We start from the raw sequence: 18,236 nt of genomic DNA, 5'->3' as shown, positions 1-18,236 counted from the left end.
ACACAGGAGATCCAGCAGCTGGCCGACAACCACAATGTGCAAGGATTCTTCAGCGCAGTCAAGTCCACCTATGGCCCAAGCACCCAAGACCTACCCCACTGCTAACCAAGAATGGAGAGGCACTCATTAAGGACACTGAGACAGTCAGTGCCCGCTGGAAGGAGCACTTCGAAGATCTCATCAACCGAGACTCTGCCTTTGACGCAAGTGTCCTTGACTCCATCCCAGAGCAGGCTACCAGTCACCATCACATCAAACCCCAGCCCTGCACAAGGTAGAAAAGGCCATCCGTCAGCTCAAGAACAATAAGGCATCAGGAGCAGATGGAATCCCCACCGAGGCAATATAGTATGACCGTGAAGCATTATTGACACGAATGCATGACATCATCTCTCTTATCTGGAAGGAGGAGAGCATGCCAGGAGATCTCAGAGATGCCGTAATCGTGATTGCTGTGTATGGAGAAAGTGTCAGACTAAACACTGTGAGCTCAAAGTAAAGTGTGACCTTAGTCTTTTATTGCAGGTTTCCAGAGTGCCTCTCCAAACTGTGAAGCCTTCTTAAATACCTGTGCTCCCAAGGGATTATGGGATCCCTTGGGACTCCAGGGGATGAGCCGTACAGAGTAAATACAAGTCCACATATATAACAGTGACCATCTTCAAAAAAGGGGACAAATCCGATTGCGGTAACTACAGAGCAATCTCCTTGCTGTCAGCCACTGGGAAAGTCATTACTAGAATCCTCCTCAACCGTTTTCTCACTGTGGCTGAGGAGCTCCTCCCGGAGTTACAATGTGGATTCCATCCACTATGGGGTGCAATGGACATGATCTTCATGGTGCGACAACTGCAAGAGAAATGCAGGGAATAGCACCAATCCTTGTACATGGCCTTCTTTGACCTCACAAAGCCTTTGACACTGTTAACCGCGAGGGACTATGGAGCATCCTCCTCAGTTTCAGCTGCCCCAAAAGTTTGTCACCATCCTCCCCCTGCTCCATGACGACATGCACGCTGTGATCCCGACCAATGGATCCACCACAGACCCAATCCACGTCCGAACCTGGGTCTAGCAGGGCTACGTCATTGCGTCAACCCTCTTTTCGATCTTCCTCGCTGCAATGCTCCACCTCACACTCAACAAGCTCCCGCTGAAGTGGAACTAAACTATAGAACCAGTGGGAACCTGTTCAACCTTCGTCACCTCCAGGCTAGATCCAAGACCGTCCCATCCTCTGTCGTCGAACTACAGTATGCGGATGACGCTTGTGTCGACGCACATTCAAAGGCTGAACTCTAAGCCATCATCAACATCTTCACCGAGGAATATGAAAGCATGGGCCTTACACTAAACATCCATAAGGCAAACGTCCTCCACCAACCTGACCCCGCCACACAATACAGCCCCCGGTCATCAAAATCCACAGTGCGACCTTGGACAACGTGGACCGCTTTCCATACCTCGGGAGCCTACTATCAGCAAGGGCAGACAACGACAACGAGGTCCAACACCACCTCCAGTGCAGTTTTCAGTCGCCTGAGGAAGAGAGTGTTCGAAGACTAGGTCCTCAAATCTGGCACCAAGCTTATGGTCTACTGGGCTGTAGTGATACCCGCCCTCCTGTATGGCTCAGAGATGTGGACCAAATACAGTAGACATCTCAAATCGCTGGAGAAATACCACCAACGGTGTCTCCCCAAGATCTTGCAAATCCCCTGGGAGAATAGACGCACCAACGTCAGTGTTCTCACTCAGGCCAACATCCCCAGCATCGAAGTACTGACTGCACTGGGCCACTTCGTCCGTATGTCCGACACAAGACTCCATTGCAAGTGCTCTACTCGGAACTCCGAGCCTCAGGTGGGCAGAGGAAATCTTTCAAGGACACTCTCAAAGCCTCCTTGATAAAGTGCAACATCCCCACCAACACCTGGGAATCCCTAGTCAAAGACCGCCCTAAATGGAGGAAGAGCATCTGGGAGGGCGCTGAGCACCTCGAGTCTCGTCACCAAGAGCATGCGAAAAACAAGCGCAGACAGCGGAAGGAGCGTGTGGTGAACCAAGCTCCCCGCGCACCCTTTCCTTCAACCACTGTCTGCCCCACCTGTGACAGAGACTGTAATTCCCACATTGGACTGTACAGCCACCTAAGAACTCATTTTTAGAGTGGAAGCAAGTTTTCCTCGATTTCGAGGGACTGCCTATGATGATGATGATATTAGTGAGTCATCATCATCATCATAAGCAGTCCCTCGGAATCGAGGAAGACTTGCTTCCACTCCAAGTGAGTTCTTTGGTGGCTGAACATTCTAATACGAGAGCCACAGACTTTTGTCACAGGTGGGACAGATCGTCGTTGAGCGAAGGGGTGCGTGGAACTGGTGTCAGTGGAAATGTTGCACTTTATCAGGGAGATTTTGAGGGTGTCCTTGTAGCGTTTCCGCTGCCCACCTTTGGCTCATTTGCCATGAAGGTGCTCCGGGTAGAGCACTTGCTTTGGGAGTCTCGTGTCTGGCATGCGAACTATGTGGTCTGCCCAGTGGAGCTGATCGAGTGTGGTCAGTGCTTCAATGCTGGGGATGTTAGCCTGGATGAGGACACTGATGTTGGTGCATCTGTCCTCCCAGGGGATTAGTAGGATCTTGCGGAGACATCGTTGGTGATATTTTTCCAGCGACTTGAGGTGTCTACTGTACATGGTCCATGTCTCTGAGCCATACAGGATGGTGGGTATTACTACAGCCCTGTAGACCATGAGCTTGGTGGCAGTTTTGAGGGCCTGGTCTTCAAACTTTGTTTTCCTCAGGTAGCTGAAGGCATTGGTGCACTGGAGGCAGTGTTGAATCTCGTTGTCGGTGCCTGCTCTTGTTGATAGGAGGCTCCCGAGATATGGGAAGTGATCCACGTTGTCCAGGGCCACGCCGTGGATCTTGATGGCTGGGTGGCAGTGATGTGGGGCGAGGACAGGCTGATGGAAGACCTTTGTCTTACGGATGTTTAGCGTAAGGCCCATGCTTTTGTACACCTCAGTAAATACATCGACTATGTCCTGGAGTTCAGCCTCTGCATGTGCGCAGACAGACGCAGGCGCCATCCGCGTATTGTAGCTCGACGACAGAGGTTGGGGTATTGATGAGTACGTGCCGCTTGATAGCACTGTCGACGACATCTTCCATCACTTTGCTGATGATTCAGAGTTGTGGCGGTAATTGGTTGGATTAGATCTGTCCTGCTTTTTGTGGACAGGACATACCTGGGCAGTTTTTCACATTGTCGGGTAGATGCCAGTGTTGTAGCTGTTTTGGGACAGCTTGACTAGAGGTGCAGCTAGTTCTGGAGCACAAGTCTTCAGCACGACAGCCGGGATGTTGTCGGGACCTATCGCCTTTGCTGTATCCAGTGTGTTCAACCGTTTCTTGATATCACGTGGAGTGAATTGAATTGGCTGAATACTGTCTTCTGTGATGGTGAGGTCCTCAGGAGGCCGGTATGCATCATCCACTTGGCACTTCTGGCTGAAGATGGTTGCTTACGCTTCAGCCTTGTCTTTTTCATCTGCGTGCTGGGCTCCGGCATCATTGAGGATGGGGATATTCATGGAGCCTCCTTCTCCCATTAGTTGTTTAATTGTCCACATGGTTCCAGGGATAAGGGACTTCAGTTACGTGGATAACCTGGAGAAGCAGTTGTTCTCCTTAGAGCAGGGAAGTTTGGGAGGATATTTGATAGAGGTGTTCAAAATCATGAGGGGTCTGGACAGAGTAGATATAGAGAAATTGTTCCCATTGGCAGAAGTGTCGAGAACCAGAGGACACAGATTTAAGGTGAGTAGCAGAAGAACCAAAGGCGACATGAGAAACAACGTTTTTACATAGTGAGTGGTTAGGATCTGGAATTCACTGTCTGAAAGGGCGGTGGAGGCAGATTCAATTGTGGCTTTCAAAAGGGAATTGGATAAGTACCTGAAGGAAATAAATTTGCAGGGTTATGGGAAAGGGCGGGTCAGTGCGGCTAGCTGAATTGCTTTTGCAGAGAGCCGGCACAGGCTTGACGGGCCGAATGGCCTCCTTCTGTACTGTAGCCATTCTATGATTCTATGTTTCTCTTGATTACTGTTCTAAATCTCTTATATTTAACCTTGTATCTATGGCTTCTCATCTTGACCCAATACCCCCCCTGTCCCAACCGCCAACCACCGGAGGCAGCAGTCTTCTAACTACCTTTCACAAATGTAAACATTTTTTCATATCACCCTGGAATATCTGTTAAATATGAGAAATATTTGTGTTAACAGAAAGGGCACATGGTCAGAATGGACCTGAGATTGAGCCACCTACCTTTCTGTTTGGGAATGTACCTGTCATGTTGATTTCCTTTGGTCCTAATCTGTTATAGAACCACAACTGGCTGCCTCAGTGTTAGCGATAAACCACAAGCTCATAGCACGCTCTGCACACACCTTGCATGCATTATCTCTGGGTCCTCCACAGTGGGTATGAAAACTGAAAGAAAAGATTTGCAATTATACTACACCTTTTATGACCACCGGATGTCCCAAAGCACTTTGCAGCCAATGAAGTACTTTTTGAAGTGTGGTCACTGTTGTAATGTAGGAAATGCAGCTGCCAATTTGTGCACAGCAAGCTCCCACACACAGCAATGTGATAATCTGTTTTTAGCGATGCTGATTGAGGGATATGTATTGGCCAGGACACAGGGGAAAAGGGGAGCCCTTCCTGTCCATGGCAATCTGTGTGCTTTACTCTGTAACCTTTCCTGTTCAAATAATGCATCTCCCTTCTGGCTTTGATCAAGATTTTTTTGGATGGCCTTTTTTTCCGTGAGTGACTATTGACAACGCAGCTGACTTACATCGGTGTCATCGCAATGACTATTGACACAACAATACCATGCTGTGTGTTGCGCTATTGACACTGCACGATTTAAGGTTAGTGATTATTGGTTAGGATTAGGAGGCTAGTGGTGAGTGTGTTCGGTTTAGGGGTTAGGATTAGAAATTAGGGCTAGAGGAAGGGGGATAAGTTCATGTTTGGAACTAGATGCATCCTTTTCCAGTTAATGGTTTTACCTCATGCAGACAAGTAACAAAACACATCTAAAAAAATTTCTTCTGGCCCAAGCCTGATTTCCTCCCTTCTTTAACATCTCTACGTTTCCCAGCGAGATTAGATTTTTGGATTTTGGCACACGAACAGGTGGATCCAGAAGGTTATAGGTTATATCCAGTCACCGGGATGTCAGCAAAGAGCTTCTGACAGTATTATATCACTAGGTCTCACCAGTCGCCATCTGTTACATTTATTACATGTCTTTAGCCTTCACGAGAGCTGGTTTCACTACCATGATCATTGGTTGTACTGAGGCACTCTGATACGCATTTTATAATCTAGGTGTAAGTGGTCCCTGGATTTTGTCTCACGGAGAAAGCGGTCCCTGGATTTGCTCTCTCAGTGTAAGCAGTCTCTGGATTTGCTCTCTCAGTGTAAGCGGTCCCTGGATTTGGTCTCACGGTGAAAGCGGTCCTGGATTTGCTCTCTCAGTGTAAGCGGTCGTTGGATTTGGTCTCACGATGTAAGCGGTCCCTGGATTTGCTCTCTCAGTGTAAGCGGTCCCTGGATTTGGTCTCACGGTGTAAATGGTCCCTGGATTTGGTCTCACGGTGTAAGTGGTCCCTGGATTTGGTCTCCCGGTGTAAGTGGTCCCTGGATTTGGTCTCACTGTGTAAGCGGTCCCTGGATTTGGTGTCTCGGTGAAAGCGGTCCCTGGATTTGATCTCACAGTGTAAGTGGTCTGTGGATTTGGTCTCACCGTGTCACTAGTCCCTTGATTTGGTCTCTCGGTGTAAGCGGTCCCTGGATTTGGTCTCTCGGTGTAAGCGGTCCCTGGATTTGCTCTCTCAGTGTAAGCGGTCCCTGGATTTTGTCCCTCGGTGTAAGCGGTCCCTGGATTTGGTCCCTCGGTGTAAGCAGTCCCTGGATTTGGTCTTTCGGTGTAAGCGGTCCCTGGATTTTGTCTTTCAGTGTAAGCGGTCCCTGGATTTGGTCCCTCGGTGTAAGCAGTCCCTGGATTTGGTCTCTCAGTGTAAGCGGTCCCTGGATTTGGTCTCACAGTGTAAGTCGTCTGTGGAATTGGTCTCACCGTGTCACTAGTCCCTTGATTTGGTCTCTCGGTGTAAGCGGTCCCTGGATTTGGTCTCTCAGTGTAAGCGGTCCCTGGATTTGCTCTCTCAGTGTAAGCGGTCCCTGGATTTTGTCCCTCGGTGTAAGCTGTCCCTGGATTTCGTCCCTCGGTGTAAGCAGTCCCTGGATTTGGTCTTTCGGTGTAAGCGGTCCCTGGATTTTGTCTTTCAGTGTAAATGGTCCCTGGATTTGGTCCCTCGGTGTAAGCAGTTCCTGGATTTGGTCTCTCAGTGTAAGCGGTCCCTGGATTTGGTCTCACAGTGTAAGTCGTCTGTGGATTTGGTCTCACCGGGTCTCTAGTCCCTTGATTTGGTCTCTCGGTGTAAGCGGTCCCTGGATTTGGTCTCTCGGTGTAAGCGGTCCCTGGATTTGCTCTCTCAGTGTAAGCGGTCCCTGGATTTTGTCCCTCGGTGTAAGCGGTCCCTGGATTTGGTCCCTCGGTGTAAGCAGTCCCTGGATTTGGTCTTTCGGTGTAAGCGGTCCCTGGATTTTGTCTTTCAGTGTAAGCGGTCCCTGGATTTGGTCCCTCGGTGTAAGCAGTCCCTGGATTTGGTCTCTCAGTGTAAGCGGTCCCTGGATTTGGTCTCACAGTGTAAGTCGTCTGTGGAATTGGTCTCACCGTGTCACTAGTCCCTTGATTTGGTCTCTCGGTGTAAGCGGTCCCTGGATTTGGACTCTCGGTGTAAGCGGTCCCTGGATTTGCTCTCTCAGTGTAAGCGGTCCCTGGATTTTGTCCCTCGGTGTAAGCGGTCCCTGGATTTGGTCCCTCGGTGTAAGCAGTCCCTGGATTTGATCTTTCGGTGTAAGCGGTCCCTGGATTTTGTCTTTCAGTGTAAATGGTCCCTGGATTTGGTCCCTCGGTGTAAGCAGTCCCTGGATTTGGCCTCTCAGTGTAAGCGGTCCCTGGATTTGGTCTCACAGTGTAAGTCGTCTGTGGATTTGGTCTCACCGTGTCACTAGTCCCTTGATTTGGTCTCTCGGTGTAAGCGGTCCCTGGATTTGGTCTCTCGGTGTAAGCGGTCCCTGGATTTGCTCTCTCAGTGTAAGCGGTCCCTGGATTTTGTCCCTCGGTGTAAGCGGTCCCTGGATTTGGTCCCTCGGTGTAAGCAGACCCTGGATTTGGTCTTTCGGTGTAAGCGGTCCCTGGATTTTGTCTTTCGGTGTAAGCGGTCCCTGGATTTGGTCTCTCGTTGTAAGCAGTCCCTGAATTTGATCTGTCGGTGTAAGTGATCTGTGGATTTGGTCTTTCAGTGTAAGCAGTCCCTGGATTTGGTCTCTCGGTGTAAGCAGTCCCTGGATTTGGTCTCTCAGTTTAAGCGGTCCCTGGATTTGGTCTCACCGTGTAAGTCGTCTGTGGATTTGGTCTCACCGTGTCACTAGTCCCTTGATTGGTCTCTTGGTGTAAGCGGTCCCTGGATTTGCTCTCTCAGTGTAAGCGGTCCCTGGATTTTTTCCCTCGGTGTAAGCGGTCCCTGGATTTGGTCCCTTGGTGTAAGCAGTTACTGGATTTGGTCTTTCGGTGTAAGCGGTCCCTGGATTTTGTCTTTCAGTGTAAGCGGTCCCTGGATTTTATCTTTCGGTATAAGCAGTCCCTGGATTTGGTCTCTCGTTGTAAGCAGTCCCTGAATTTGATCTGTCGGTGTAAGTGATCTGTGGATTTGGTCCTTCAGTGTAAGCAGTCCCTGGATTTGGTCTCTCGGAGTAAGCAGTCCCTGGATTTGGTCTCTCGGTGTAAGCAGTCCCTGGATTTGATCTCTCGGAATAAGTAGTTCCTGGATTTAGTCACTCAGTATAAGTGATCCTTCGATTTGGTCTCTCAGTATATGTGGTCTCACGATATACTTGTCATAGAGGGAGTGCAACGAAGGTTCACCAGACTGATTCCTGGGATGGGAGGATTGTTTTATGAGGAGAGATTGAGTAGACTCGGCCTATATTCTCTACAATTTAGAAGAATGAGAAGTGATCTCATTAAAACATACAAATTTCTTACAGGGCTTGACAGGGTAGATGCAGGGAAGCTGTTTCCCTTGGCTGAGGAGTCTAGAACCAGGGGTCACAGTCTCAGAATAAGGGGTTGGCTATTTAGGACTGAGATAAGGAGAAATTTCTTCACTCAGAGGGTGGTGAATGTTTGGAATTCTCTACCCCAGAGGGCTGTGGAGGCTCAGCCTTTGAATATATTCAAGACAGAGATCGATAGATTTTTGGATATCAAGGGAATCAAGGGATATGGGGATAGTGCAGGAAAGTGGAGTTGAGGTAGAAAATCAGCCATGATCTTATTGAATGGTGGAGCAGGCTCAGGGGCCGAATGGCATACACCTGCTCCTAGTTCTTATGTTCTTTCGCAAATGGCAATTGATGGAAAATCAATTCTTAATTTTAAATCGAAGATTGATAGCTTTTTCTTACCCAAAGTTATTAAGGGATATGGGCTAAAGGTGGGTTTATGGAGTTGGGTCACGGATCAGCCATGATCTCATTGAATGGTGGAACAGGTTCGAGGGGCTGAATAGCCACCTCCTGCTCCTGTGTTCCTATTGCACCAATGGCTGATGGACGGGTGCCAGCTGAGCGCTCAAACCCCAACAAGCCTGGTCTCCAGTCATCTCGGACCCCCTTGCCACTGGACCAAGACCTTGCTCTGCTAAGCCAATGTGGTAGCCGGTGTGCAATGGCCACCGCATGTTAAAAGAACTCACGCACAGGCATCTTCCACCCTTCAAAATGAAGTTCAGGACCTAGAAAGTCAGGAACCTCATGGACCATCCCCAAAAGTGACAGGCCAGAACGCCGCACTGCTATCATTGCCCGGGAACTTAAGACGCTTGAATGTCGACATCGCCGCCCTAAGTGAGACCCAGCAGGCAGGGGAAGGCCAGCTCAGGGAACAAGGTGCAGGTTACATCTTCTTCTGGAAATGCAAACCAGAGGAAGATCGCCGCCTCCATGGAGTTGGTCTCGCCATCAAGATAGAGCTGGTCGACCGCCTCAGAGACTACCCCTGCGGGATTAGCGAATGCCTCATGACTCTCCGGCTCATCTTATCCCGGCACCAGTGCATTACAGTTATTAGTGTGGACACCCCAACAGTCGACGCAACAGATGAGGCCAAATAAGCATTCTACTCCAGCTTCAAACAATCCCTGTCCCGCGTCCCTACGGACGACAAACTGATTCTCCTCGGTGACTTCAACGCCATAGTCGGTATGGACACGGATCTCTGGGGAGGCGTGATAGGTAGAGAGTGGGTAGGGAAAATCAACTCCAGCGGTACCCTGCTCCTGACAAAATGCCGAGAACATGACCTTATCATTACCAGCACCTTGTTCTGCCAGAAGGACAAATATAAGGCATCGTGGCAACACCCTCCCTCCAAACACTGGCACCTACTCGACTATGTCATCGTTCGAATGAAGGATCGCAAGGAAATGCGCATCACCAGCACCATGACAGGAGCCGACGACTACTGGACGGACCACCGCCAAATCCGTTCCATCATCAATATACCTCAAAGCGACGAAGGTAACAGAAGTAATGTCGCAAAAAAATCAATGCCGGGGCACTCAAAGACCCAGCTAAGGGAGCCCTATACAGCCAATGTCTCACTACCAACCTGACGACCCTCGATGACCCGAGACACAGAGTGCCCACAGCGCTTGGTCTGCCCTCCAGGCCACCATAACCAATGCCTGCGAAGAGACGCTCGGTCACTCAACCAGGAAACACCAGAACTAGTTTGATGAGAATGACCAGGAGATACAAGAGCTAATAAATTGCAAGCGCAGGGCATTTCTGAACTTAAAGCAACAACCCAACTCGGGAGCAGCAAAGCAGCTCTACAGGGGGTTAGGCCAAGGTCCGACAAAAAACCCGCAACCTAAAGAGCAGATGGTGGATGGAGAAAGCACAAGAGATTCAGCAGCTTGCCGACAGCCATGACATGCGAGGATTCTTCACCGCAGTCAAGTCCACCTGTGGATATGTGAACTGGATATATGGAAATAAAGACAGTGAAGTGAACTGGATATATGAAAATGTATAAGCCATGGAAAAATAACCAAGAGAATGTCAGATTGCAAATAATACAACATCAGCACAATTAACAGACTTTCTCAAGGTTTTAAGCTACTAATCATGCCAATATAAATTGTAACATGAAATGGATATATGGATAAATGAAAATACAACATCAGCACAATTAGCAGAATTGCAAGGTTTCCGTTAGTAGTCACGCCAGTAAAATTGTAACATTTAGAGGCAATGCCTGAGCTTTCGTAAAAAACAGCCCATATAGATGTCGGCTAATGAGTGGACAAAGGAAAGGAAGGATCAAAAGGGATAAGCTGAACTAGAATGTCAATCTAATTGTATCTTGTTATCTATTTTCAAAAATGTATAACTGTCGTCGCTTTACGATGTAACTTCGCTTATCTGTAGGAAGTGTGTACGCTCTATCGAGAGAGTATACCTTTTGTCTGATAAGTCTTGCCGGCCGGTGAATAAAGACTGCTTTGTTGAAAGCACAATCGGTATTCGACTCAGTAATTTCACTGAACCAGATTGAGAGAAAAGAACTCAGAAATCAACACACCTATGGCTCAAGCACCCACCTCACTGCTGGCCAAGAATGGGGAGACACTCATCAAGGACACTGAGGCAGTCGGGGCCCGCTGGACGGAGCACTTTGAAGATCTCCTTTATCGAGACTCTGCTTTTGACACGAGTGTCCTCAACTCCATCCCGCAGCATGCTAACCGCCACCATCTCAGCAAAACCGCAGCTCTGAACAAGGTAGAAAAGGTCATCCATCAGCTCAAGAACAACAAGGCATCAGGAGCAGATGGAAACCCCGCTGAGGCACTAAAGTATGGTGGAGAGGCACTATTGGCTCGAATGCATAACCTCATCTCTCTCATCTGGAAGGAGGAGTGAATGTCTGGAGATCTCAGAGATGCTGTAATCGTGACCATCTTTAAAAAAGGGGACAAGTCCGACCACGGCAAGTACAGAGGAGTCTCCCTGTTGTTGGCCACTGGGAAAATTATCGCTAGAATCCTCCTCAACCATCTTCTCCCTGTGGCTCCCGGAGTCACAGTGCGGATTCCGTCCGCTACGGGGTACAACAGACATGATCATCACAGCGCAACAACTGCAAGAGAAAAACAGGGAACAGCATCACCCTTGTACATGGCCTACTTTGACCTCACAAAGGCCTTTGACACTGTTAACCACGAGGGACTAGGGCGCATCCTCCTCCATTTCAGCTGCCCCCAAAAGTTTGTCACTATCCTCTACCTGCTCCACGATGACATGCAAGCCTGATCCTGACCAACGGATCCACCACAGACCCAATTCACAATCGGACCAAGGTCTAGCAGGGCTGCGTCATCACGCCAACCCTCTTCTCTTTCTTCCTTGCTTCAATGCTCCACCTCACGCTCAACAAGCTCCTGCTGGATTGGAACTAAACTATAGAACCAGTGGGAACCTGTTCAACCTTCGTCGCCTCCAGGCTAGGTCCAAGACCGTCCCATCCTCTGTCGTCCACTGAATTCCAAGTCATCGTCAACATCTTCACCAAGACTTATGAAAGCATGGGCCTTACACAAAACATCCGCAAGACAAAGGTCCTCCACCAACCTGACCCCACCACACAGCACTGCCCCACCCCCCGGTCATCACAATCCATGGCGCGGCCTTGGACAACGTGTCCACTTTCTATACCTCAGGAGCCTACTAACTGCAAGGGCAGACATCAACGACGAGGTCCAACACCGCCTCCAGTGCGCCAGCGCAGCCTTCGGTCGCCTGAGGATGAGAGTGTTCGAAAATCAGACCCTTAAATCTGGCACCAATCTTATGGCCTACAGCGCTGTGGTGATATCTGCCCTCCTGTATGGCCCAGAGACGTGGACCATATACAGTAGAAGTAATGTCTGTAACTCCACCCTGTGGAACTATTGTGTTACTGCAACTAAAGGTGAATAAATGAGTCAGCTGACCAGAAGCTTCCGGAACTTCTGAGGTGCTATCTGCCATTATAGAAAACTGTGCTCTGTGAAGTTATCACATTTTGCGATGAGGATGGCATTTTTTGGATGATATAAAGCTGAAATTTTGTTGGTGAAGGATTCAGCCAGCCGACAGAGAGACTTTGGAAGCTTCTGTGTTTGGAAATAGCTACAAAATCCAAGGTAAAAAAAAAACGAGCACACTGTCTGCACTGCAGAGCCAAAATGGTGGCACCCATAGCAGTAATGGGACACTTAGGTGAATATAAACGTGACCAGGAAAGGTTTAAGGCATATGTGGACCGGCTAAAAATGTATTTCACTGTAAATAATATAATCGAAGTTCCACAGAATGCTGATCAGAACCTCACTGTGTTGGAACGTAAGAGAGCAATTTTCTTATCTGAAGCGTGTCCAGAATTGTATGAAACTCTGATAAATCTGCTTGTGCCTGACGAAGGAAAGGACACAACGTTTAAAGAGATTTTAACTAAGCTGGAGCAGCACTACAACCCCAAACCATTATAAATTGCTGAAAGCTATCGTTTCGGTGTACGAAATCAAAAGACTGATGAATATATCAGTGAGTACATTGGAGCATTAAAAAGCTATCTATTCACTGTAATTTTGGAAACTTTCAAAACCAAGTATTGCGGGACCGTTTTGTTTGTGGGATGAAAAATGATGCGATCAGAAGAAAGTTATTGACGATGGATGACTTGACTTTTGAGATTGCTTGTCAGACAGCAAATTCCCGAGAATTTCATAATAATAACGGTCGTCAGTCAACCAAGGTGAATCATCTGCAGATTCAAAGTAAAAGGCGGTGGGGGCCCAAAGTCTCAGAAACTGGAAATTGTAACAAAGCATTGAAGTCGTGCTATCGGTGCCTGGGACAACACATTGCTCAAAGTTGTCCATATGGGAAGGCAGAGTGTTTCTGCTGTTTCTGGGCATCTTGCGAAGGCATGCCAACTGAAGGATAAACTGGCTTTCAAAGCTATGTCCAGTTTTCAAAGATATGAGTAGAAATTCCGATAAGACTACATAGCATAGAAGAACAAAAAGAGGACGAGGAGATGTTGGAGTTACACGTCATCAGGAGTATGAGGTTAACAGACAGCGATTCGAAAAGTATCAAAATCCACATAGATGTTGCGGGATTCAAGATACCAATGGAAAGCGACACTGGTGTATCCGTGAGTGTAGTACCGGAGTCGCGATACCTCGACAAATTGCGTGATTTCCCATTGGAGAAATCCAAGATTGAGCTGCGAGGCTACTCGGGAGAGAACTGTGGTAGGTCATATCACCGTACTGGTGAAATACAAGGATCAATTTCAGAACTTGCCTCTAATAGTAATGAAAGGAGACAAGCCTGCCTTACTAGGAAGAAATTGGTTGAGATCACTGAAGCTGGATTGGAATGAGATTTTCCGTGTTGAAACAAGATGATGTTATCAAGAATTATCCGAAGATGTTCTGCAAAATGGGCAGTCCAATCCAAGGCTTCAAGATGAGTGTCAGGGTACAGAAGGACGCTAGATCGGTTTACTGCAAGCCACGTTCTGTACCATATGCACTCAATGAGAAAGTTGAGCAAGAACTCAAAAGACTAGAGACTGAGAACATTATTTGTAAGATAGATCGATGTAATTGGGCTACACCCATTGTCATTGTACCTAAGTCCGATGGTAAGGTAAGATTGTGTGGTGATTATAAAGTAACCGTAAACCAGGTTCTATATGGTAATGTCCTCAATACATTGCCGAATATAGAAGATTTGTTCATAACACTGACAAATGGTCAAATTTTCTCAAAACTGGATCTTACGAATGCCTACTTACAGCTTGAACTATATGAGGAGTCCAAGTCATGTTTGACTATAAATACTCATCTAGGCTTATATCAATTTAATAGGTTACCGTTTGGAGTGTCTTCCACCCCTGCCATATTCCAAGGGGTGATGAACCAGATTTTGCAAGGTATTGAAGGGGTAATATGTTATTTGGATGACATACAAATTTCAGCATCAAATAGGCAAATTCATAATAACATATTGAATTACATCCTAAAATGACTAGAGAAGCAGAGTATGAGTGTCTGTTCGTAAGTGTGAGTTATTTAAAAACCCAGTGGAGTACTTAGGGTATAGCGTAGACAAACGTGGTTTACATCCAATCATGGGAAAACTGGATGCAATTAGAAATGCACCCACTCCCAGGAATGTTACTGAACTTCAATCATTTTTGGGTCTTTTGCACTATTATGGGAAGTTCCTACCAAATTGGGCTACAGTATTACATCCATTGAATGAACTATTGAAAAAACAGGTCCATTGGAAGTGGTCAAAAGAATGCGATACAGCATTCAAGGAGTGTAAAAGCAAATTGGTAGAGAGCACCATGTTAGTTCACTATGACATATCTAAGAAGATTAAGCTAGCATGTGATGCCTTTCCGTATGAAGTTGGAGCAGTAATCTCTCATGTATTACGGATTGAGGAGGAGAGACCAATTGCTTTTTCTTCACAAACTCTCAGTGCCAGTGAGAGTAATTATGCGCAAAGCGAAAGGGAAGCTTTGGCATTAATATTTGGGGTCAAGAAGTTTCACAAATACTTGTATGGTCGTAAGTTTACCATCGTTACGGACCATAAGCCCCTGACAGCAATCCTCCATCCAAAGTCCCCAGTTCCAACATTAGCTGCAGCCCGAATGCAAAGATGGGCTTTGATTTTGTCAGCATATACATATGATATTGAATACAGACAATCAGCTGATCACAGTAATGCTGATGCAATGTCTAGATTGCCTTCCCCATCACAAGTTACACCCGATAGGGAAGAAGTGTTCGATTTTTCATACACTGATGAACTGTCAGTCACAGCTGAAGAAATTGGTAGAGCAACCAAACGTGACCCAGTGATGTCAAAGGTGTATGATTATATTGCAAATGGATGGCCAAACCAGGTAACAGACCAAGATATTTATCCATTCTTCATTCGTAGGAATGAATTATCAGTCGTGAAAGATTGTATCATGTGGGGTGCAAGAGTGGTTATGCCAAATAAATTCAGGTCCAAATTATTAGGAGACCTCCATGACCAGCACCTGGGGATGTGCTTGACCAAGAGTTTTGCACGCAGTTATTTATGGTGGCCAGGTTTTGATAAAGATATAGAGTACATCGTGAGTCAATGTATGACATGTCAATCGGTAAGCAAGCAACCACTATCAGTACCATTACAGCCATGGAAATGGCCTCCCAGGCTATGGCAAAGGCTACAAATCAATTATGCAGAGCTAGAAGAACAACAATTGTTCATTGTGATTGATAGCCATTCGAAGTCGGTTGAGGTGTTTCCAATGTGGAAAATAACAAGTAAAACATTAGACATTTTGCGAAGTTTATTTTCTTCAATTGGCCTCCCTGAAGAAATTGCTTCAGATAATGGACCACAATTCCATTCAGAAGAATTTGCACAGTTCACAAGCAAAAATGGTGTGAAACATACCAAGGTTCCACCGTACCACCCTGCTTCGAATGGTGCAGCAGGGTGCACTGTACAAATTGTAAAACATGCCCTCATAAAACAAATGCTGGATCCAAATCCAAAGAAACGACAGTTATCATTGGATCACAAACTGTCTAATTTTCTAATTACGTATCATAATACTCCTCATGCAACTACAGGTAGAACACCAGCAGAGTTGTTTCTCAAACGACATCCACGAACCAGATTTTCATTGTTAAAACCAAATTTGGCACAGTCCGTAGAAGAGACACAATTAAGACAGAAAGAGAATCATGATAGAGGTAGAGTAAAAAAGAGAGAAGTGTGAAATTAAGTCAGAAGGTGAGAGTGAAGAACCATCACCATAAATGGGTAAAGTGGTTACTAGGAAGAGTAGTGAAGCTATGTGGTCGTTGCACATATTTGGTCAAGATATTTGATAATGGACAGGTTAGGTTAGGTTTGTTCACATTGATCATATTTTACCTACAGAATTGGAAGGAGTTGAAGGTGAAAATGATTCAATTATTTCTGACTCATCAGAGAGTTTTGATACACCAGTAGCAAATCCTATATCCAATGTACTGGAAACAAATTGAAGAGAAAATCAGAATTTAAGTCTGAGTCCGAGTCAAGAAAACAAACAGTCTGAAGTTCGAGTGAGTTCAAATGGAAATCAAGGAAATTCCTTGCACGAAAACTTTCCTCAGGATGAGCCACAAATGAGTTTAAATTCAACACCATGTTTGGAAGGTTCTGTTCGAGAGCGAAGATATCCTCTTCGAAACAGAAAACAAGTGGTTAAGTTAAATTTGCAAATCTGGCAAAATAAGTCCATATCCTTTGTAATGTATAAACATGCAAGTTATGTATGATCTTTGTTATAATAACTTCTTCATTTAGGAGAGAGGTGTAATGTCTGTAGCTCCACCCTGTGGACATATTGTGTTACTGCAACTAAAGGTGACCAGAAGCTTCCGGAACTTCTGAGATGCTGTCTGCCATTATAAAAAGCTGTGTGCGCGGTGCTCTGTGAATATATCACAGTAGACACTTCAAATCGATGGAGAAATACCACCAACAATGTCTCCGCAAGATCCTGCAAATCGCCTGGGAGGTCAGACGCACCAACGACAGTGTTCTTGCTCAGGCCAACATCCCCAGCATTGAAGCACTTACCGCACTCAACCAGTTCCGTTGGGCGGGCCACATTGTTCGCATGCCCAACACAAGACTCCCAAAGCAAGCGCTCTACTCAGAACTCTGAGCCCCAGGTGGGCAGAGCAAACCTTTCAAGGTCTTTCAAGGCCTTTCAAGGACCAAAGTTTTGGTCTCCTAAGGACATTCTTGTAATTGAGGGAGTGCAGCGAAGGTTCATCAGACTGATTCCCAGGATGGCTGGACTGACATATCAAGAAAGACTGGATCAACTGGGCTTGTATTCACTGGAGTTCAGAAGAATGAGAGGTGATCTCATAGAAATCTTTAAAATTCTGATGGGTTTAGACAGGTTAGATGCAGGAAGAATGTTCCCAATGTTGGGGAAGTCCAGAACCAGGGGTCACAGTCTGAGGATAAGGGGTAAGCCATTTAGGACCGAGATGAGGAGAAACTTCTTCACCCAGAGAGTGGTGAACCTGTGGAATTCTCTACCACAGAAAGTAGTTGAGGTCAATTCACTAAATATATTCAAAAAGGAGTTAGATGAAGTCCTTACTACTCGGGGGATCAAGGGGTATGGCGAGAAAGCAGGAATGGGGTACTGAAGTTGCACGTTCAGCCATGAACTCATTGAATGGCGGCGCAGGCTTGAAGGGCCGAATGGCCTACTCCTGCACCTAGTTTCTATGTTTCTATGTCATCATCACCGACACCTGGGAGTCCCTGGCCAAAGGCCACCCGAAGTGGAGGAGGTGCATCGGGAGGGCCCCGAGCACCTCGAGTCGCCGAGAGCATGCAGAAATCAAGCGCAGGCTGCGGAAGGAGCGTGCAGCAAACCAGTCCCCATCCTCCCTTTCCTTCAACCACTGTCTGTCCCACCGGTGACAAGAGACTGTAATTCCCGAATTGGACTGTTCAGTCACCTGAGAACTCACTTTTAGAGTTGAGGCAAGTCTTCCTCGATTTCGAGGGACTGCCTGTGATGATGAAACCCCAACGGAAGAAGCGTGAGCCGCCTGAGTGGGGTGGGGAAAGGCGAGGCCGTGATTGGAGGAGCAGCGAGCATAAGCGCGCGGGGGCGGATGCTGAGCGCTCAAACGCCAACGGCAGAAGCGCGAGCGGTCGGAGAGTGGTAAAGGAAAGCTATGATTGGACGACCCGAGAGCATTAGCGGGGAGGGGCTGAGCGTTCAAACCCCTCGAACGGCAGAAGCGCGAGCGGCTGTGAGCGCGGGATAAAAGGCCAGGCTGCGATTGGAGGAGCAGGGAGTACGTAGTCCGTTCGGGCGGTGGTGGACGCCTCGCCTCGCCTCAGAGCCTTGCGGCAAAGAGCACCTTT

General features: G+C 47.2%; 1 long non-coding RNA gene across 1 annotated transcript in view; it reads right to left on the bottom strand.

Moving 5' to 3' along the window:
• Positions 1 to 17,910, bottom strand: part of LOC139272569 (uncharacterized) — a 329,139-nt gene extending 311,229 nt beyond the window's left edge. Inside the window, exons 1-2 of the long non-coding RNA XR_011594892.1 lie at positions 17,834 to 17,910; positions 4,341 to 4,505 (exon numbers count right to left, since the gene is read on the bottom strand). This is a non-coding gene — a long non-coding RNA (uncharacterized lncRNA). The remainder of the gene's footprint in view (positions 1 to 4,340; positions 4,506 to 17,833) is intronic.
• Positions 17,911 to 18,236: the final 326 nt, after the last annotated feature.

This window comes from Pristiophorus japonicus, chromosome 9 (genome assembly GCF_044704955.1).
Source record: "Pristiophorus japonicus isolate sPriJap1 chromosome 9, sPriJap1.hap1, whole genome shotgun sequence".
Taxonomy (NCBI): domain Eukaryota; kingdom Metazoa; phylum Chordata; class Chondrichthyes; family Pristiophoridae; genus Pristiophorus; species Pristiophorus japonicus.
Note: the sequence above shows the minus strand (reverse complement) of the source record. Positions and strands in the feature narration are given on the sequence as shown.